We start from the raw sequence: 22,492 nt of genomic DNA, 5'->3' as shown, positions 1-22,492 counted from the left end.
CCGGTGTGCACTCTCTGGGATTGAATCTTGTATAAGGTGGGTAGTTCCTTGGTGGGGAATTGCTGCTATGAGACATGCCCCTGGTTCTACCGCTTTGAGGGTGCCAAGCCTCACAATGCTGGTCTTCTACTCGCCTGCTCGAGTGATGAGACAATATGGCATGAAACAGGAGATCCCGGACTGTACTGAAGAGAACCCGAAACCTGTTGTGCTAAATGCGAATCGACTTGAAGTTTGGAGGCGGTATTGGGTTGCCAAACCGTTCTTGAGTATCCAGTTCCCACCTGAGTTAGTTACTCTGTCTGCGGGGTATATTGTAATACCTCGTATTTTTCTATTATTTATAAATATATTTTATTATATTTATAAAGCATTTCGTTGTATTTTTACAAATTAATTTCATTTAATGAGAATTAAATGCGCTTTTATTTTTAAGTAATTTAAATATTAATTATTTCGAAAACCGTATTTTTATTAAATAAATTGAAGGAATTTATTTAGTCGGAAATTGTTGGGTCGTATTTCAAAAACAAATTTAATAAACTTAAAGCCCGGTCGTTTTGTTTTAATTAAACCCAACAAAGCTTGCAAGGAAGTTAATGAACTAAGCCCGAAAGCAAGCCCAACTCAAAATTACCCTAACCTAGCCCACAAGGGAGAGAAAACCTATAAATAGACCTTATATCAAACCCCCAAAATCAAAAATTCAGAAATCTCTCTCTCTCTCCTCTTTTCCTCTCCTTGCGGCACACCCACACACCCCTTCGACCGTCCCCTTTGCTTGCAGCGCAAGGCACGCTGTCGTGCCGTGTGTGCTCGCCCTGCCTCACGCACCGTTGCCTCGTCCCGCAGCCCGCAGCGCCCCTTGTGCTGCTGCCTTGTCCTTCGCGTGCCCCTCTCTCTCGCCGCCTCGCCCCGCAGCGCCCTCGCTGCTGATGTGTGTTGCGTGCGCGTCGTCCCGCCCAGCAGATCACGCGAGCTCGTGCCCGCTCGTCACTGTGTTGCGCGCCCAGCGCCTGCCTGTCCCTCTCGCCCTCGTCGCGTGCTCGTGCGCACTGCTGATGCGGTGCGTGCGTGTTGTTGTTGTTGTTGTTGCGTTGATTGTTCGACGCACACGTACACAACACAATTAATTTTTGTGTGCGTGTGTGTTGTTGAATTGGGACAATCAAATTATGTTTTCAAAAATATTAATTTTCAGTTTTAAATTCATTTAATTATTTGTGATTGAGTTTAATTATTGCATTGTTTAGATTAATTAAAACGGTTATGAACACCGTATTGGGTTAGTATTGTGTTGTAATTAAAGAGATTGGTTTTGATGATTTAAATTATGATTTTCAGATTTTATATGTTATAAAGTATGGATTTTTGAAGTGAAAACATGTTTTCGGATTAAACTATTGCTAGGGTTTTGGTTTCAAATTGATTAAGCAATTGATTTACATAATTTAATGTTAATTTAAATTATGGGAATCAATCAAAATTTTCAGATTGATTATAAGCTTTAAAAAGTTGGTTTTTAAGAGTTTTAAAGCAAAAAAGTCAATGTTTTTATGCTAGGACTTGAGTTGACTATTTGAGACTATTAAATTACCAATTAATGATTGATTTCTAACTAAATTAAGAGTTTTAGAATCTTAAATAGTTTCTGGAAATTTAGTAAACATGGATAATAATTTAGTTCTCTTATTTTGTTTTATAGGAGTTGATTTCTAGTGAGTCGTGATTCGCACAGTGGCCCCCGTACTTAGGTATTCCAGGTACGTACAAGACTAGGGTGACCACCCATCCCTTGAGGACTTTGTGATGTGTATTGAATGCGAATCATGTGAACGTATATGCTATGAATTCATGTTTGATGATTGGGAATGATTATGTTGTTATGAATTCATGTTTAATGTTGAGAACGAGCATGTTATTATTATTGTCGAATCTATATGAACGAGCATGTTATGAAGTGAATTATGCTTTATAGACTCTATTGAACTATCATGTTATGGACTTTTTTATAATCGTTGAATTATGTCAAGCATGTTGTTCAAGTTGGTTTGCATGTATGAATAGTGCGCATGCAAGTTATTATTATTATTATGCTATAGTACAGGATGTCTAGCATAATTATTGAGCCAATCGAATATTGCCAGTCAGCAATATATATTCTACCAAAGGGGTAGAATATGTTAGAGAGTCTATGTGAATTGAATTAAGGAAAATTCGTGCTAAGGGCACACCCCGCTTGTTAATAGGCAATGTCGGGTTATCTCAAACAGTGTTTTTGAGAAGGAACAATGGGAGTAATTTCACTTGAGTCTTGTTTGATCACAAGTCCTAAAGAAGTAAATATTAAGGAGTCATTGTTGAATTGTTTAATTGTTCAATTGTTTGTATGTTGTGTCTTGATTCGCCTTGAACATAATATACTAATTAACGTAAAGTGTAACCCAAAAGAGCTTCAAAACTCTTGGAACGTATATATCTTGAGTATGAACAATGGGGGGAGTCTTGCCGGAAAACTTGTACTCCTAGAATGATACAAGACGTTGTTTCATTCTCTTTTATGCCGTTGTGCATTGGAATTCCTGTCGGTATGGCCCGACTGTCGATAGTAGCCCGACTTATTTTGGTGTATGCTTGGCTCCCATCACCCTCTCTTTCCTTTTGAGGATACTTTACTTTACCCGTTCGAAGCTACTTTTTATTAAACTTTGAGTCAAGAGTCGTGTCAAGTGTCGAGTCTTGTCTCCATGTTTATTTGTCTATTCGTTTATTATATGGCTTTTGCATGTGATTATTTAATTGTCGAGTGAAGCATGTTAGGATAGAATGTTATTCTAGCTTGTTCGTACTCAGCTTTTGCTGACTTCGTGCTTTATGTCTTCTGGTCATGGCCTTTTCCTTAATGACCCTATGACGATCCATCAATTGCATTTGCTTTGTTGGGGAGTAGATTTTCAACAAAGCAGGTTTGTAGAGATAACTTGCGGGAGAAGTTATCATGGGATTCGAGTTGAGAGTTTACTCTTCCGTACTTTATAAACTCTATTTTTATTTAGTCATGACTATCGTTTTTACTAATACTACTTTTTCAGTTAATGGATTTCAAATAGTTTGTTTTAGTTTGGGCCTCAACGGTTCCAACTTGTTTTAATGACCATTAACTATTTATTTAATATGTTTGAAAGTTAGTTAATTCCGCTGCGTAATTCTGGTAAATAGCCTTAGCCATTATCACGGTGGCGGTAATATCTTGGTAATTCCTGTGTTTTAAGTTGGAAAATATTTTATAAAAAGCAAGGAATTATTAGGGTGTTACAAAGTTGTATTTGCAGAGCTCTAGTTTGAGAGCTGCTTTGCATTAATTAATAGTGCAAAGTGGTAACTCCTTAAACTACGATTGCGGAACTTTAGGATTTTCGAAAACTATTTTCCAAAATTCAAAACGTTATTATGAGTACTCAAAATTTTGAAAAGCCAAATACCAATTATTTCTAGTATTTTAAAATTATTTTAAATTTCGAATTATTTTTTCGAATTTCCGAAAAATTTTCGGATTTTTCAAAAAAAAAAAATTTATTAATTTTATTTTCGGATTTTCCGAATTTTAGAAAAAAAAAATAATATATATTCTTTCGAAAATTCCGAATTAAATATTTTATCATTTATTTAATTCTTTTAAATTATTTTTGAAAATAATCGAATTAATTATATTATTCGAGTAATTATTTTAAATTTTCGATTTTAATTTCTAAAAATTTCGCGTATATTTGAAGTTCTTTATTTAAATTAATTTCGAAAATTTTTATTGCCTTTTTTTAGTGAGGAATGGGTATAATAAGAAGGGTATAATTAGTTTAAGTATGTGTTGTCTAAGTATGCCTTTCTAATCAAGTGTTTATGTGATTACGCCTTGATGATGTGATCTTTTAATCAAAGTTTGATCATGTTTTGTTTGCTTTATGTGATTAATTGCATCACGAATCATGATTAAGCATGTACTTGTGCATTGAAATTGTATGGCCCAACGAACTTACTTTGTTTTGGAACACTTTAGTAAGACTTTGTAGTTGTTAACTTTCAGGATTAAGATGTTGATTTCAAAGTACGCAAATCTAGGAAACCTAGAGAAGCTAGACTGTGAGACCCCACACATTTATGTCAAGAAGATTGAGTTTGCCTGTAATTACTTTGCTTCAGTGAAGAACCTACCTGAGTTGAGAAAGAAAGATGTTATGGCAGAGATGGTTATTCATTGCTTACCTTCCAAGAACCCATACATAGAGCTTAAGAATCGATTTCGGGATATGCATATGGAAAATGGTATTCCTAATTACTACAAGTATGGTACTCCCGATGGTAGATGGAGATATGATTTGGAGATTATGACTACGATTATAGAGCTCGCAGAGGAATGTTTTGATGATGGTAAGACGGTAGAGAACATCAACCTTACAAGATTAGATCATGATACAGAGGCTCAGATGGATGAGGACAGTGATGATGATGTTGTTGAGATTGAGAACCCTAACCCTATCATTCCTGAACCCACTATGAGATCTCCAGTGACACAGAAATTGAGCCTGAAGTCGACAATGATGAGGTAAACAGTGTGTTACAACAAAACAATGAGGATATGGAGTATGAGTCTGATCCAGAGGAAGACTTTGATGATTTTGAAGACCATGAGCCCTCTTCACCTGTTTGTAATGGTGGCTGGATAGTAGAGTAGAATTTTAATCTTTTGTAATATCTAGTGACTAGATTTAGTGAAGCAATAAAGTAGTACACTACCATTTACGGTTTTAGTAGTTCAATTTTGTGGTTTTCCGAATAAAGTACGATCCAAAGGATGTATTATTTTTCCATTCAAGTAATAAAAATCTAGAATTCCTTCTTATATCCTTAATTCTAAGTCTATACTATCTTTGAGAGATTATCGCGAAAGGAATTTTATGCATTTCTTCAATGAAATTATACTTGCAAGGTGGTTCAATCTTTCACCACTTGAACTTTGTGATGCGGACTAAAGGGAAAAGCGGCCCATAAACAGGCGCCTATCCAGCCTAGGGTCCGAAATTTTTGTGTATGTGCACCAATTGAATGACTAGCTAGTGCAATGTGTTAGTAAGGCAGTGTCCAACCTCAGTTGTTAAAGTCAGTCTTTTGCTTTGTCCAGGAGAAGGGAAATGACTACCCAAGGAATTGCTGACGTGGTCAGGCAACTGGCTGAAGTAGTGCAGAACTTAGCACAGAATAGGAATAACCAGGGAGTGGATCCAGCTGGTGAGATGTTTAAGAAGGTGGCCCAAAGTAAGCCTCCTTTGTACCAAGGGGAGATAGACCCGACTGTGCTTGTGAACTGGCTAAGGGAGTTCGATAAGCTTATCGTAGCTGTCAATTGCCCAGAGAACCTTAGGGTTAATAGTGCTGTTTATTACCTTAGGGGAGAAGCCAATCTATGGTGGCAAAGATGTGAGAATGCTTTGAGAGCTACACCTGGATTTGGATGGGAATCATTCAAGGTAGCCTTAAGAAACAAGTTTTACCCACCATATCTGAAGAAGCAAAAAGCTCAAGAGTTCATCGAGTTGAAAATGGACGGTATGTCTGTAACAGAGTATTACTCGACGTTCATCGAGTTGTCTAGGTTTGCACCGGAAATTGTGGCAACGGAGGAGCTTAGAGCCCTGAGATTTGAGAGTGGATTGACTATGGACTTGCAACTAATGCTTGCTGGAGAGACCTTTACATCTCTTGACAGTCTATATGGAAAAGCCGCCCATCTGTATGGCCTGCAGCAAAGAAAGAATGGGATTGGTGAAAAGATGAAGGATGTTGGCAACCAAAACCAAGGTGGTGGTCAGCAGAATCAAGGGAATTTTAAGAAAAACAAGGGAAACAACCATTTCCAGTTCAAGGGGAACCATGGTGGAAATAGGAACAACTTCCATAATAACAATGGAGATAAGAATCAGTCTGCAGGGAATGGAACGAGAGTTTATGAGTGTAGACGTTGCCATACTAATCACCCAGGTCGAGACTGTAATGGAAACCAAGTTGTCTGTAGGTTTTGTGAGAAGCTAGGCCATAGAGAATTTGAGTGTTGGGCCAAGAATGGGAAACCCAACCAAGGTAACCAAGGCAACCGCCAGAACAACAACCGGAATAACCGAAACCGGAGTGGAGGAAATATTGGTGGAAACCAAAGGGGTAACCAGAATGGTAACAATGGCAATAGTGTCCAGGGTAATGGAAATCCCGGAGGGAACTATCAGCAAAATGGGAACCGAAATGCCAATGGAAGTGGATATAACAAGGGAGTTGCCCAAGGGAAGCTGAATGTGATCACTAGTGTAACACCCTAATAATTCCTTGCTTTTATAAAACCATTTTCCAACTTAAAATAAAGGAATTACTAAAGCATTACCGCCACCGTGATAACGGTTAAGGCTATTACCAGAATTACGCAGCGAAAATTAATGTCAACTAACTTTTAAAAACATAATTAATGAAAATATCGAGGCCTCCTACAATTTGGAACCATAACGGCCCAAAAACCAAAGTATAAATAGTTCAACCATTTCAAACATAATTAAAGTAAAATAAAATAGTTCAAAATATGAAAACATGCAACTCTCTCGATCATCCCAAGCCACATGATTCCGATCTACCAACCTGCTATATTATTCTACTCCCCATTAATGCAAGTGCAAATGATAGACCATCATAGGGTCATTAAGGCAAAGGCCATGACCAAAACACACAAAGCACGTGGTCAGCAAAAGCTGAGTTCTTACAAGAATAGAGTGAAATGAAACTAAAACATGCATCACTCACTAAGTACTAATCATCATGCAAAAGCCATATAATAATTAACAACCAATCATGAATACAAGACTCGACTCTTGACTCACAATTTAATTAGAATAAGCTTCGAACGGGCCAAAAGAATATCCACAAAGGAAAGGTAATGGGAGCCAACCATACACCAAATAATAAATAATAAAATCGGGCCATACCGAGTGTCGGGCCATACCGACGAAATTCCTGCGCATATTATAAATGAAACAACGTCTTGTATCATTAGTAGGAATACGAGATTTCCGGCAAGACTCCCCCCATTGTTCATACTCAAGGTATATACGTTCCAAGAGTTTTGAAGCTTGTTCTGGTTGCACTTTACGTTTATTAATATTTTATTAAAGGTGAACTCAAGACTCGACAAACATACATACATCCAGTTAAAAAACGACAACCAAAACAATCTCATTTTAATCCTTTAGGACTTGTGATCAACCAAGCAAGACACTTGTGATATTACTACCATGTTCCTCCTCACCAAAGTGAGACTCCACATCATGCATATTAACATGAGGGTTGTGCCCTTGCACGACAAATCCTAATTTATTTCATACATAACATTCCCAACTGAACCCTACATGTGCGGTGGCTTACATGAGCTAACCCTTCACATGTGGTAAAATAAATAGTACAACGAGGTACGAATAATGGGCTCAAATTATGCTAGACATCCCGTACAATAGCATACAAATAAATAATCCATCCCTTGCATGTGAAATAAACCATACATACATAAATATTGAACAACATGATTGACAATGAAATCCATACTCATAATGATTCCAACATGCTTGTTCAACAATTAATCCAATAAATCCAACATCACAAATCACATGCTCGTTCACCAAAATAACATGATTCCACATAATATAATTCACGTCATCAACAATCATGTAATGACATTGAGAAAAAGGTGTGGTCGCCCTAGACTTGTACGTACCTTTAATTCCTAAGCGTAGGGGCCACTTTGCAATAACGAGCACTTAGCTAGAAATCACCTCCTATCATCAAAATAATGAAACTTAAATTATTTCCATGTTTATTAAATTTCCAGCAACTTTATAAAATTAAAACCTCCTTTAAACTTTAGAATTCAATCGTTTTTCAATAATCAAAACGTCTCAATTTGCAAAATCAATCCCTTGTACGAAAACATGCTTTTTCCGCCTTTGTAATCAATAAAAATCGACACTTTGAACCTTTATTCAAATATGAAAATATAATTGATTATCATAATTAAAATCATCACCTAATTATTCTAATCAATTGACTCATTAATTCTAGGTTAAAACCCTAATTTGAAAATCCCAATAACACTAGTTTATTATCATAAAAATCAATGCTTTATTCAATAAACAAATCTGAAAATTCATCCTTTAATAATTAAGACAAACCTAATGAATCACAACACGCAAATCCTCAAACCACGGTATTCATAACCGGTTCCCAGCATTTTAATTACTCAAAACAATATTAATATAATAATTTAAAATACGGAATTTAAATAGAATAGGTAAGGAAGAAGAGAATTATACCAATCTGGCCTATAGCATGGAACAACCACGAATTAGAGTGATTGGGCGAAAAGGAATTGAATTACGAGCACGAACAACACACACACATGCACGCGTATGTGAGCGCAGGAGCGAAGGGCGCAGCAGCGCTTGCGCGCGGGATAGGGCACACGGCACGCTGGGGCGCGCGCGCGAGAGGAGGGGCGAGAGAGCAGGGAACAACGCGTGCTGGCGCGAGAGAGAGAGCGAGGGAGTGCGGGCGCTGGCGCGCGAGGGCGAGAGAGGGAGTGTGGGTGTGGCTGGCGCAAGCAACGCACACATCAACAACAACAACGGCACAGCAGCAGCGCAAGGGACACGCTGGCTGGGCTCGAGCAAGAGAGTGGGCGAGAACGTGGGGCGAGGAACAAGGGCATGAGTAGCACACGAGGCACGACAGTGCTCGTGCTGTGCGTGCGGGTGAACCGAACCAAAGAGGAGAGAGAACTATACTTGTAAATATTATAAAAATACGAGGTATTACAACTAGGCAGGAAGCTGAAAACTCGTCTGACGTCATAGCTGGTACTTTTTCTATTAACTCCATTTTAGTTAAAGTACTATTTGATTCTAGTGCGACTTACTCGTTTATATCAAAGGGTATCTTAGAGAAGTTAGAACTGAAAGAACCTGAAGAAATAGAAGTACCCATAGTGATACCAACCGGTGAGATCGTGAAATGCACTAAGATCCATAGGAATGTACCTTTAATCATAGCCAAGACCATATTCTTGTCTAGCCTAATTGAGTTTGAGTTAGGAGATTTAGATGTGATTTTGGGAATGGACTGGTTGGCCATTTTTAAAGCTAAGATTGACTGTGAGAAGCACAAGACTCACTTTAAGTCTAGTCTAGGAAAGGTGGTATCGTATCATCGTTTTGGGAAGCCTAGGAGTGTAGGAATCATCACGGCAATGGAGCTCGAAAAGTTAGTACAAAAAGGGAACCCTGTCTTCTTATGCAATGTGAGAGACCTAGACCATGTAATGAAAGAGCAACCAGAGGATATTGCAGTGGTAAGTGAATTCTTGGACGTGTTTCCGGAGGAAATCCCGGGAATGCCGCCCAGTCGACCAATCGATTTTACCATAGACTTAGCACCCGGAACTGCACCTATCTCGAAAGCCCCATACCGAATGGCTCCAGCAGAAATGAGTGAGTTGAAAGGTCAACTTGAGGAATTGCTAGAGAAAGGTTATATTGGACCAAGTGCATCGCCTTGGGGAGCGCCAGTCTTGTTTGTGAAGAAGGAGGACGGTAGCATGAGACTCTGTATAGACTACAGGGAACTCAATAAGGTCACAATCAAGAATAAGTATCCTTTGCCTAGGATAGATGATCTATTTAACCAGTTGAAAGGAGCGGGAATGTTTTCAAAGATCGACTTGAGGTCAGGTTATCATCAATTGAGAATCGCAGATCACGATATACCAAAGACTGCATTTAGGACTAGATACGGTCATTATGAGTTCACTGTTATGCCTTTTGGGATAACCAATGCATCTGCAATCTTTATGGACTTAATGAACCGAGTATTCCATGCATTCTTGGACAAGTTTGTAGTGGTTTTCATAGATGATATTCTGGTCTACTCTAAGAATGAGGAGGATCAGGCGGAACACTTAAGGTCAGTGCTGAGTACCCTTAGAGACAATCAGTTGTATGCCAAATTTTCGAAGTGCGAATTCTGGCTAGAAAGAGTTGCGTTCTTAGGACACTTTGTGTCTAAAGAAGGAGTTGCAGTGGACCCTGCAAAGATAAAAGCTGTCAGTGAGTGGCCTACACCTAAGAGTGTCACCGATATTCGAAGTTTTCTTGGTTTAACGGGTTATTATAGACGCTTTGTGCAAGAAGTTTCTAGAATCGCCAAACCAATGACAACCTTGATGAAGAAAGAAGCGAAGTTTGAATGGAATGACCAGTGTGAGGAAGCGTTCCAAGCCTTAAAGACGCGATTGACAACCGCGCCAGTGATAACTTTGCCAGATGAGAGCGGTACTTATGATGTGTATAGTGATGCCTCTAAGAATGGTTTAGGGTGTGTGTTGATGCAGAACGGGAAAGTGATTGCGTATGCATTGAGGTAGTTGAAGCCATATGAATCCAATTACCCTACCCATGATTTAGAGTTAGCCGCCATAGTATTTGCATTGAAGATATTGGAGACACTATCTGTATGGTGTGAAATGTAGGATATTTACGGATCATAAGAGCTTAAAGTACATTTTCACACAGAAAGACTTAAATATGCGCCAACGAAGGTGGCTGGAATTGTTCAAGGACTATGATCTAGATATTCAGTACCATGAGGGAAAAGCCAATGTAGTTGCAGATGCCTTGAGTAGGAAATCAAGTCATGGTGTGAATGTGTTAGTAGTTGCTAACGAGCTGTGTATGGACATGCAGCGACTGAATCTAGAAATAGTGAGTGGAGAATGCCTTGAGGGTATGATGAATGCCTTAACCATCCAGTCGTCAGTGTTTGATGAAATCAGGGAGAATCAGGCTGGTGATGTTAAGCTATATAGAGCGGATCAAGGAAAATATTTCGCAAGGAAAGGAGGTTGATTTTAAGATCCACGATGATGGAAGTTTGAGGTATAAAGGACGATGGTGCGTACCTCAAAAGTGTGATGAACTAAAGGAGAAGTTGATGAGAGAAGGTCACAATACGCCATATTATGTTCACCCGGGAGGTGACAAGATGTATAAGGATCTAACGAAGGTCTATTGGTGGCCAAGGATGAAAAACGAAGTGGCTGAATTCGTGGCAAGGTGTTTGACTTTCCAGAAGGTTAAAATTGAGCATAGGAGACCTCAGCGAAAGGTCCAACCTTTAGAAATTCCGAGTTAGAAGTGGGACTGTATCTCAATGGACTTTGTCACTTGTTTACCTAAGTCGAAAAGTGGAAATGACACCATTTGGGTAGTGGTCGATAGGTTGACTAAGTCAGCAGTGTTCATACCAATGAAAGAAACCTAGAAAATTGAACAACTTGCCAAAGCTTACATCAAACATGTAATGAGATTATATGGAGTTCCTAAGGATATCGTATCAGATAGAGATTCTAGGTTCCTTTCAAATTTCTAGAAAAGTGTGCAGAAGAACTTTGGTACCACATTGAAAATGAGTACAGCGTTCCACCCAGCCACAGATGGACAAACCGAAAGGACTATTCAAATCCTAGAAGATATGCTAAGAGCTTGTGTAATTGATTTCCAAGGAGGATGGAAAGATAGCCTAGATCTAATTGAGTTTTCATACAACAATAGTTATCATGCCAGTATTGGAATGGCACCATTCAAGGCCCTGTATGGACGAAAATGTAGAAGTCCACTATGCTGGAGTGACATTAGTGAAACCGTTGTACTAGGTCCCCAATTGATAGAGGACACTTTGAATCAGGTTAGGACTATTCAATCCAAAATCCAAGCCGCGCAGGATCGCCAAAAGAGCTACGCAGATTTAAAGCGTAGGGATGAAGAGTTCCAAGTAGGTGACAAAGTGTTGTTAAAGGTTTCACCAATGAAAGGAGTGATGAGATTTGGGAAGAAGGGAAAGCTTAGCCCAAAATATATAGGCCCATATGAGATCTTAGAACGGATAGGGAAGGTAGCGTATAGACTAGCTTTGCCCATGGACTTGCATAGAGTGCATAATGTGTTTCATGTGTCCCAATTGAGGAAGTATGTCCCGGATAAGTCTCATGTACTGCAACCGGAGACCATAGAGTTAGACTAAAGTTTGACCTTTGAGGAAATACCTGTCAAGATACTTGATAGCAAAGTGCGTAGCACTCGAACCAAGGATGTTAAGATCGTAAAAGTGTTGTGGTCTAACCAAGAGTCTGAGGAAGCTACCTGGGTAGCGAAGGAGGAAATGAGAAAGAAATATCTCGAGCTTTTTCCCGAGCTTTTTCCCGAGATTAGTTGAGTTATGGGGTCGTAACTCGTTTTCTTTAAGGGGGGTAGAGTGCGGTAGAATTTCGCGCTTTTTACCTTATTTACCCAATTTACCCTTAAGGATATGCTTGAATCGTTGTTTCCAGTGAAGTTTCACTGTTTATTGTCATGTTGAATTACTTAAAGACTACAGCAACTAAAACTTTTTGCAAAGAAAACGCAATAAAGTCTCAAAATAGTCTCAAGTTTAGTTTTAAAAGTGTGATTTCCGTGCCCAAGTTTCGGGACGAAACTTCTTTTAAGGAGGGTAGACTGTAATACCTCGTATTTTTCTATTATTATAAATATATTTTATTATATTTATAAAGCATTTCGTTGTATTTTTACAAATTAATTTCATTTAATGATAATCAAATGCGCTTTTATTTTTAAGTAATTTAAATATTAATTATTTCGAAAACCGTATTTTTATTAAATAAATTCAAGGAATTTATTTAGTCGGAAATTGTTGGGTCGTATTTCAAAAACAAATTTAATAAACTTAAAGCCCGGTCGTTTTATTTTAATTAAACCCAACAAAGCTTGAAAGGAAGTTAATGAACTAAGCCCGAAAGCAAGCCCAACTCAAAATTACCGTAACCTAGCCCACAAGGGAGAGAAAACCTATAAATAGACCTCATATCAAACCCCCAAAATAAAAATTTCAGAAATCTCTCTCTCTCCTCTTTTCCTCTCCTTGCGGCACACCCACACACCCCTTCGACCGTCCCCTTTGCTTGCAGCGCAAGGCACGCTGCCGTGCCGTGTGTGCTCGCCCAGCCTCACGCACCATTGCCTCGTCCCGCAGCCCGCAGCGCCCCGTGTGCTGCTGCCTTGTCCTTCGCGTGCCCCTCTCTCTCGTCACCTCGCCCCGCAGTGCAGCGCCCTCGCTGATGCTGTGTGTTGCGTGCGCGTCGTCCCGCCCAGCAGCCACGCGAGCTCGTGCCCGCTCGTCACTGTGTTGCGCGCCCAACGCCTGCCTGTCCCTCTCGCCCTCGTCGCGTGCTCGTGCGCACTGCTGCTGCGGTGCGTGCGTGTTGTTGTTGTTGTTGTTGTTGTTGCGTTGATTGTTCGACGCACACGCACACAACAGAATTAATTGTTGTGTGCGTGTGTGTTGTTGAATTGGGACAATCAAATTATGTTTTCAAAAATATTAATTTTCAGTTTTAAATTGATTTAATTATTGTGATTGAGTTTAATTATTGGATTGTTTAGATTAATTAAAACGGTTATGAACACCGTATTGGATTAGTATTGTGTTGTAATTAAAGAGATTGGTTTTGATGATTTAAATTATGATTTTCAGATTTTATATGTTATAAAGTATGGATTTTTGAAGTCAAAACATGTTTTCGGATTAAACTATTGCTAGAGTTTTGGTTTCAAATTGATTAAGCAATTGATTTACATAATTTAATGGCAATTTAAATTATGGGAATCAATCATAATTTTCAGATTGATTATAAGCTTTAAAAAGTTGGTTTTTAAGGGTTTTAAAGCGAAAAAGTCAATGTTTTTATGCTAGGACTTGAGTTGACTATTTGAGACTATTAAATTACCAATTAATGATTGATTTCTAACTAAATTAAGAGTTTTAGAATCTTAAATAGTTTCTGGAAATTTAGTAAACATGGATAATAATTTATTTCTCTTATTTTGTTTTATAGGAGTTGTCCCAAATTGATTGGGAAATAAACGCGGGGTAGGATCGTTTCACCCTTCGGCTATTTTGATTACCTACGAGCACGAGTATTTCCTTCACTATCCCCAGTGGAGTCGCCACTGTGGGGGGGTCGAAAAAGCACGAGGCTAGTGCGTGACCTCGTCCCTCGTGGGTGTGACGCTTCTTTTTGTCAAATCAAGTGTAATTGGATTTCCTGTGAGTTTACACCCAATTGACTAGTAATATAGGAGTCGCCATTCAGTTTTTAACGACAATGAGAAAAACTGACAAAACCCGGTTATCGTGACATAAAGGGAGTGCAATTATGTTTGACCACGACGACCGTAGGTTCCCTTCTGATCCTTGGTGGTGGGGATCACTCAACGTACACCCGCAGGGTAGAGATTGAGGGTTCGGGGGACTGTAACTACCGAGAGGAGTACTCGCTCTTCGATAACTCCAGAGGCAGGATATCCTTCCTAGCTCAGCATAAATAATTGAAGGGACATGCGTTAACTATTAAACTAATCTGAGTTGATTTTAACAATATGCAACATATAACACTAGATCGATCGCGATTATGTGATTTAGATTGTTTTAAGGGACCTAGCATGATAATCCAATTTCCCAACATATTATCTTTATTAGGCGTGATAGAACAATCAGATTTGATTAGTTTAACAGTTTATAAAAAGGGCGAGGAAAGCAATTAAACCATAGAAAAGGGACACATTACGACGCACCCTTGAGAGGTGCGTTACGGTTCTCAAAAAACTAACCACTTTGACTTTGCTATTTCTCCTTTTATTTAACGAATCTCAAATTACGGGACAGGATACGTTCTGTTCGATTTTTGGATCGATTGCGACAAAACGTGTGATCAGTTTCGCAGCGTGAGGCTTAGGCTTAGGGGTTTAGAGTCAATACTCAGAATAATAATTGTGTGTTGTGTGTCCTTTTCACGTCGAACTTAAGGGTCTATTTATAGGAAAGAGTGGCGTAGAAAGATAGTTTTTCAGGAATTTGAATACGAAACGGATTAGGAAAAGAATCCATCCCAGGTATTTTCGGCGCCCAGCTCTGGGCGTCAAAGATTTCGGCGCCCAGGGCTGGGCGTTTAAAATAGGGTTTGGCAGAATTCTTTGTCAGATTGGACTCTAGAGTACGGAGTTCATTAAGAGACTTAATCCGAGTTATTTGGTGCGTATCAATTTATGACGGAATGCGTCTGGGCCCTTTATGAACTCTAGGTTCGTTATGAGTTTAATTAATACGTTAACTCTTTTATCGAACCGCGGTAGGAATAGAATTCCTTTTACAATTTCTATCTCTTTTAGGATTTATGTTGGAGTGCAACACCTAATTCTGACAGGTTTCTATCTTTTTATTCTTACTACTTTTAGAAACTACCCTTTACGGCAGTTACTATTTTTAGCAGGTTTCCATAAATAGCAGGTTTCGAGTGAAATGAAAAGGGTGATTGAGATTCGTTATTTTATAGGAGATGCGTTGCCAAGTGGAGATTTTATGTTTTCATCATCGAACCTTCCCTTTCGGGAATGGGGACAAAAGTAGGTGTCTACACTATGCATGAAAAAATCCGGGCTAATACCCTTTAAATCGTCAATACTGTACCCAATGGCCTATTTGTGCTTTTTCAACACATTAAGAAGTTGGGATAACTGGTCTGCATCAAGTTCAGTACGGACAATCACAGGGCAAAGTTGTTCATCATCTAAAAATATAATGCATATTTCAGGTTGGCAGGAAGAGGTTTAAGTTCGGGTTTCTTTACCTGTTTTGCAGAATAAACCGACCGAACTAACCTCCTCACCTTGGTGCTCTCTTCGAGTTCAGGCTCTCCATCATCAAGAGCTAACTCTAGAGCAACCACTTCAGCACTCCAAGAACTGCTATCACCTGCAGGAGATTCACAATAAAGCATTGCCTTCAAGGGATCCCTTTCGAGAACTTGGGAGACGTTATCTCGCATAACAAAATCAACTACATCAATACGATAGCACTGTTCTTCCTCTAGCATGGGACTCTTTAAGGCACTATTCAAATTAAAGGTAACCTTATCATCCCCAACAAACAAAGTCAATTTCCCACTTTTAACTTCAATGACCGCCCCTGCCGTGTGAAGGAAGGGTCTACCTAAGATAATGGGAATTTGAGAATCCTCTTGCATGTCTAGTACTACAAAGTCCACAGGTATATAGAATTTACCTACTCTAACGGGGACATCCTCTAAAACACCTAAGGGGTATTTAACAGAACGATCGGCCATTTGCAGAGTGATATTGGTAACTTTAAGCTCACCCATGTTCAATTTAGTAAAGACAGACAAGGGCATAACAGACACACTAGCACCTAGATCATACAAAGCCTTATCAATAAAAACGGTGCCAATGTTACATGGGATGGAAAAACTCCCAAGGTCTTTAAGTTTAGCTGGAGACTTGTTCTGCAAATAAGCACTACATTCCTCAGTGAAAGCTACAGTCTCTACCTCACAAAAAGCACGTTTCCTCGTCAAAATATCTTTCATAAACTTAGCATATGCAGGAACCTGTAAAATCAATCCAGTAAAAGGCTCCGTTACCTGCAAGTTTTTTACCACATCCAAGAATTTTCCAAAATGTTTGTCCAGCTTACTCTTGAGTTGCCGGTTTGGGAAGGGGAGTGCAATAGGTGGTAATTGGATATCTGTCCCCTTCTTAACCTCAGTTGTAGCCTCTTTTTTCGCAGACTACCTTTTCAGCCTGTTTCCCATCCATGACTACCTTCTCATCTTCCTTATCAATTAGGCCACTAGCAGACACCTCAGAATCAACCTCAACGGGCATAGAAGGACCGTCATAACCTCTTCTACTCCGCAAGGTAATAGCATTAATTAGCAGTTTCTCTATTCTCAGGTTGTGAACGGTGTTGACCTTGGGGTCTCCCTGCAAGAGTAGTAGCCATTTGTGCCAACTGTGTATCAATGATCTTGTTATGGGCGGCAAGAGCATCAATTTTAGCATCCTTTTCACTCAGATACTTCTGCATTTGCAACATCATGTTCCTCATCTCCACTAGCATAGGATCAGACTGTGTGGGTTGGGGTGTGGTGGTGGAGGTGGTGTGTGTTGTATAGGGAACCCAGTTGGTCCACTAGACTGTTGATTGTAGTTACTCCGTGGTTGGTATGGTTGTTGTGGTGGTAGGGGATGTTGAACATGGTGGGGGTTCTGAATATTAGTACTCCTGTATGAGAGTAGGGGATTATTCTTATACCCCTCATTGTAGGAATTGGAGTACGGGTTATTCTGTTTGTAGGCCTGGAATGCACTACATTGTTCAATAGAGCTCCTACATTCCTGTGCATAATGACCAGACATCCCAAAACTATCACAGACATTAACGGCTTGAGAGTTCATTGCAGCTACACTAACAGGTTGAGCAGATTGAGAAGTTGTTGCTTGCATATTATCGAACTTGTAATGTAAAGCAGTCAATTGGGCAGTCAGTTGTTCTATGGAATTCAAGTCATGCTTACCACCCTTGTTAGATAGACCTCTAGGATTCCCATACTGGGCATTATGAATGGCCATCTCTTCAATCACCTCCATAGCTCTAGTCACATTAAGTTGCATGAATCTCCCACTAGGAGCAGAATCCAAAATAAGTCTAGACTCATTACCCAGACCATTATAGAATTGTTGAATCAAGAACCAGTCACTCAAACCATGGTGTGGGCACTCTCTCTGTAAATCCTTGAACCTTTCCCAGACCTCGAACAAACTCTCATCTGCCTGTTGAGTAATAGCAATGATTTGGCTCCTCAGACGAGCTGTCTTCGCAGGTGGGAAATATTTCACATAGAATACAAGGGCCAAAGACTCCCAGTTAGTAATTTTCATTGCTTCCCAATTCAATCCATTGATCCACAACTTTTCCGTTTCAATCAGAGAGAACGAGAAAAGCATCTCCGTAGTTTGTTCCGGAGTCACATTCTTCTGCTTAATGGTAGAGCAATATTGGATGAAAGATTGAATGTGAAGATTTGGGTCTTCACCTTTCTCCCCACTGAACTGGCGTCTCTCAATCATTTTCATCAATGCAGGCTCAATCTTGAAAGTCTCACCTGCAATAGAAGGCATGATTGCCTTAGGTAGCACAGACAGACTAGGCTTAGAATAGTCTATAAGCTTCGGCTCAACTACTTTGTCACCCATCTATATCTCTGAAACTGTATCTGTATCTGAAGGAAAAAGATCGCCAAGAATATGATTAAAATCAGAGTTAGAGTAATTCCCACACTCTGCGATAAAGTTTTTTCGTCTAAGGAAGGTCCTTTCAGGTGCAGGATCGAATGGAATAAGATTATTAGTACCTACGGTCCTGGGCATAGACAAAGAAACTAAAACGAGTGTGAGATCCGGTCTCAAGGAACGGGAGTTCCTTGAGAAGTAACAAACAATAATCTAGAGCAAACAATTAATAACAGAAAATAAAACCGTTTCCCCGGCAACGACGCCAAAATTTGACAGGCTAAATCGCACTCCTATCAAAGATAAACCTAACATTGACCAACTAAAAATATAGCAAGGGAAGTAGGGCTCGTATCCACAAGGAAACAATGTTCTTTCTACTACTAATCAACAAGTCTAGACTATTGGTAACAAGGTAATAGGTTTGGTTTTTAAATTAAAACTAAGGCAATAATTAAATCGGAAAATATCAATATTAAGGGAATCTAGGGCAACGGTTCACCACAAATGCAGACCGGGATTGGACAACGGACAACAACAATCAATTAACAATCATAACTAGGAAAACATGCATCTCTCGAATCTTATGAATTCCTTAGGAAATTATAACTACCAGGCTCTCGCTATGTACTAGAAACAAAGCCTATCTAATAGCCACAGACCAAAAATATCAGATTTATACCTCTCGGCGCATAATCTAAGGTTAATCAAACTCAATCAAAATAGTCCGGCCGAACAGAATTGACGAACAATTAAAATAAGCTATAGAAATCACAATCAATTAATCAATAATGAAGTCCGAATCCAATCCCAATCATGCATCCGTGGATCCCCTAAACCCTAGAAAAATGACTACTCACACATAATGAAAATAGCTAAAACAATATTAATCAATGGAGACATAATTAGAATAATTGATAAAGCAAGTGAAAGAAATGAAATTGAATAAATAAACTTTAGATTGAAACAATACCTAAATGAAGAACAAGGGAAGAACTCAAAAGTTGGAGCTTTTAATTGAAATAATAAAACTAAGTGTTGATAATTTAAAAGAATAAACTAAGTAATGAAAAATAAACTAAGTATTCAATACTAGGGAATAAGATGTCTACTAAAAAGATAAGGCTTAGTATTTATAGTTTCCCCAAAATACAAGCGAAAACCGGAAAAAAAAAACTCGCGAAAAAACGCTGGAGGTTGGCGTCGCCCGATTGGCATTCTGCTCGACAAACAGGTCGATCGGGCGAAATTCCGCCCGATCGATCGAATGAGAATTGCTTCATATGGCCTTCAGGATGGCCGCCCGACGGGCACCGGGCGAATCCCGCCCGATCGGGCGCCCGTTGAAGCTGGAAAACTGTCTTTTTATTCGCCCGATTTTCTTATTTCGCCCTCCAATCATAGAGAGATTTGCAAAATGTATCGTCCTTCACTCAAAGCACGAAGTCTAACTCTCGGGGCTCGAGCATAGACATCCTAGGCTCCCAAGGGTCGACCATAATCATCTCGAACCTACTCGGGATCCGTGTAGTGGCCCATATCATCGCTAAACGAGCCTAAAAAGGCTAATTTCTCATCAAACAATCCTGAAACTCAAGGAACACTTACAACACACATTAGTACTAAAAATGGCTCCTAAGAGCTCATTTGACGCAGAAAAGTACTAAGGGACGGGGATAAAAACTCTATATAAAATACACATATCACAACGACGCGGTAGCAAGGTGGTGTTGGTCGGCGGCGACGATTGGCCGACGATGGCAGCTGGCGCGAGAGGAAGAGCAAGGAAGAGGAAGAAAAGAAAAAAACGAGAAACGGAGGAGGAGAAAGAAACTGGCGTGCAAGAGAGAAAGAGAAAAGAAAAAGAAGCCGTGAGTTAGTGAGTGAGGGAGGAGAGAGAAAATAATTGTGTCGGTAAATTTGAGGTTTATGGGGTTTATGGATTTTATGGGCTTAGGAAAAGTAATTGGGCTAGGATTATAATTCATTTTCCAATTTGAGAGTGTTTGAGTTCCTCAAAGCCATTTAGAAGTATTTTCCAAATCTAAAGAGTATTTCCATATTTCAAATCCTTTTCAAAGCATGATTCTAACAAATATTTGACTTGCATAAATCATTAAAATACTTAGAATATATTTACATAAAAAAACTAACTATACGTTAAAATATATATTAGGAAATTTTGGTAATATTAATCCAACCTTTGGCCGAATTTCTTTTATTAAGTCTATCTATGACATATTTCTTAATAATCCCACCTTTACTACCCACTGGAAAAAACTTAATTTTTCTAAACTTATATTATCCGAACATAACTAAACTTATTTTGTCTGTTATAAGTCAAAATAAGTCAAACAAAACAAAGTCTTAATTGATAGTACAAGTTCAACAATTATAAGATTTTCTATATCGGTTATCAGAAACTGCATTCAAAGATTTTTCATTGGATTACAAATAATAAACGATCAAATTTAAACGTTCGTTATACATATCCACCTCTAGTATATGATACAATTATTTCTAAACAAAGCTTGATAGTACATACAATAGTCATTATTTATGTTATAATAGAGGTTTTGCATCTCTTTTAGTATAGTACACTAGTCTTATATGCACGCGATGCGTGCGAGATTATATAAAACTAAAACTAAAAATTGTACATTTACATATCTAATTACAACAGTTTATTGTCAAGAAATTTTTGTTTTCAAATTTCATCAAAAAAATTTGACGTTTATCTCTATCTAAAAAAAGCTAAATAGTGAAACAATGTTAATACCCATGCTCTTACATAACAAAAATTTAAAATGTAGTACCCTGCAAAATAAAGTAAAAAGTAAACATCTGAAATAGTGTGTTTGCCGTTGTCTTTGCATGTCGTTTTTTTTATCTCTCCATATAGCATTCGGTCTTGCATACCTTGATAATCGTCTTCGTCCATCATAAATTCTAAAATTATAGATTATCTTACTAATATTATATAGTATATAATTCATTTATTTATAAATTATTATAATTTTATAAATTATAAATTTTATTTCACCAAATTACTATTACATGAAAACTTTTCTTGATAACAATAACATCTAATTTATTTATTTTGAAAATTAAAATACCTATTTAAAATTTTTAGGGTATATGATTTCCTCCTTGTCATTTTAAAATTTTTAGGGTCGGCTTTGATTGTGATTTGTGTTTGAGCTGGTTAGAATAGAGATGTCTTCATTTTCTTTTCTAGAAAAATAAGTCCAACAAATCAACCAATGTACTCCCGTTGCTTCCTCTCAAGAGTCTTAGGAGACTCAAATTAACTCCTCGAGAGTCCTCACTCTCTCTCCTCCCATACTCCTCCCATAGTTATCTCGTTATCAAAGAGTTTAAATTCATCGACATGCAAGATCGGGTATCCTTCCTAGCTCTTCTTATCTGGACTATTGGTGGTGATGTAAATTTTTTATATTTGATTTCGAATTAATTTCTTGGTCTTGGAACTTTGGAAGGTGATGATTATTTATGAAGTTTAGCTTCTTGCATGTCGGTAATTTCAACAAATTTTCACAATAGTAATATATATCATATAGTGAAGATCTAGTGAAGGACTGAAGAAAGAAGAGATGAGATTTGGCTAGAGAGAGTGGTTTGCCTTACAAAGATATGAGAAGTGGCTAAAAATGGAGGGCGACGGCTAGCAGAGATTTGCTTGGGGTTTTAATAGAATATGACAATTGACATTTATATAATACGATTGTTGTAGCCACCTAATTTGTGTCTCCCCTTTGGGATGATGACGATACCATTATCCTTTTTAGGTGATTGGAATAACTCCATGCGGAAATCCCAATTGCTAAGAATATTTCAAAATTCAAGATCCAAAATCTGACCCCCGAGACCGTTCCCCTTTCGGTTCTCGGTACAAAATACAATTTTCCAAATTCAATTTCAAAATCCAAGTACAATCTCATCTAGTAGACCATCCCATTGGCTTTACTAGGACTTTTCCACTCAAAATCATATAATGCAAGTCAAATCCGGGCGCCGACGCACAAAACCCAGCATGCCGGGCCCCGTCCCGTAAAACCGGAATTCAAAACCCGAGAAAGACTTGTTTTTAGACGCTAAACAATGCCTTAACCTCCAAGCAAATACAAAACTCCAAACCTAGTACTATTCGTACAACAGGTACAACAGTACAAGACGAAACAAGGACGGATTCC

At 38.6% G+C, this 22,492-nt stretch overlaps 1 non-coding gene across 1 annotated transcript; it reads left to right on the top strand.

Moving 5' to 3' along the window:
- The first annotated feature begins 17,748 nt into the window (after positions 1 to 17,748).
- LOC130471010 (small nucleolar RNA R71) lies at positions 17,749 to 17,855 on the top strand. The gene has a single exon (XR_008931711.1). It is a non-coding gene; the product is annotated as a small nucleolar RNA R71 (small nucleolar RNA).
- Positions 17,856 to 22,492: the final 4,637 nt, after the last annotated feature.

This window comes from Spinacia oleracea, chromosome 3, assembly GCF_020520425.1.
Source record: "Spinacia oleracea cultivar Varoflay chromosome 3, BTI_SOV_V1, whole genome shotgun sequence".
Lineage (NCBI taxonomy): Eukaryota > Viridiplantae > Streptophyta > Magnoliopsida > Caryophyllales > Amaranthaceae > Spinacia > Spinacia oleracea.
The sequence above is the reverse complement of the archived record's forward strand: the minus strand, read 5'-3'. Positions and strand labels throughout refer to the sequence as shown.